The 1,062-nt window shown below is 58.4% G+C and overlaps 1 protein-coding gene across 7 annotated transcripts in view; it reads right to left on the reverse strand.

Moving 5' to 3' along the window:
- The window catches only part of LOC113208117 (KH domain-containing, RNA-binding, signal transduction-associated protein 2-like), a 231,155-nt gene that overhangs the window by 159,015 nt on the left and 71,078 nt on the right, over positions 1-1,062 (reverse strand). The gene's annotated exons all lie outside the window — the stretch shown is intronic.

The raw sequence follows: 1,062 nt of genomic DNA on the forward strand, positions 1-1,062 counted from the left end.
ATGGCAAGCAGTGAGTCCATCCGCCCCTGACCACAGGGGGTCGCGCCGAATTGCCAAAGTTCCGACCTCGACATTGTTCTCGCCCGACCACGATATCTCGGCGCGGTCATACCGAAAACGATAAACCGACTTGTTGGAGTCCAGCGGCGGGCGGCAGTCGACGCGGGGGTGGCGGGCGCATAGGGGTTGGACAAGGGCGTCAGCCCCGAGCGGTAGGGGTAGGAGGGCCGAGGGAGGGGGGTAAGTAGGGTTGGGAGCATTAACACGGGAGAAGGAAGCAATTACCTCGCTGTCAATCAACTGGCCGCAGAAAGTCACCGAGAGTGAGAAGTTAAGGTCAGAGTAAGAGCCGAGGATTGCCAGGCAGGAAGGACCAGGGAGACAAAGGGGTAGGGAGGAGGGTGGGGTGCAGCACTGCGAGGCAAAAGCACTTGTCGTGACCCTTGACCCCTTGACCAGCACAATAGTCACAACGAGGGGGACGTCCCAGTGCCCGCTGAGCTCGCACTCAACACGCGCCGCCCCCGCGCACACCTGAAAGGGGCGGAGAGAAGGGGGACGGGGGCGTGGGGGCGTCAATGAAAAACATAGGGGTGGGGGGTGTGTTGTGTGCCCCGCTCAAGTGCGTTACGCCTTTTTTTGCCAAGCATAAAAACGTGGCAGGGTCACGTGGGGATGAGGGGGGGTGGTCCGATCCGACCACCTCATGGTAACAGAGTACGGAACGGTACGGAAAGCAAATACAAAGTTAATGCCCTGCTCCCCTCCAAAAGACAGACCAACCCCCACCGTTCGCTTACCCGCGCTGTCCAAACTTTAATTCCGTACCACTTTCCGGGATCCAACTCGCTTTTTACCGCACTGGCATTTGCTATTTACCATACCCACTCAATTCAACCGTCATTTGTTTTTTCGTCCCCCCGGCGGAGAGCTGGCAGCGCGTTGTGAAAAGGGGGGTGGGGGGTGGCAGTCGCTGCCGCGTCAAATTCGCATTTATATTCATATGCAATCCCCTTCCACTGTTCTCTCACTGCCTTTCGTCACGAGGGAATCGACGTGGGG

Source organism: Frankliniella occidentalis, unplaced genomic scaffold (genome assembly GCF_000697945.3).
Source record: "Frankliniella occidentalis isolate FOCC.00 unplaced genomic scaffold, Focc_3.1 Scaffold8, whole genome shotgun sequence".
Lineage (NCBI taxonomy): Eukaryota > Metazoa > Arthropoda > Insecta > Thysanoptera > Thripidae > Frankliniella > Frankliniella occidentalis.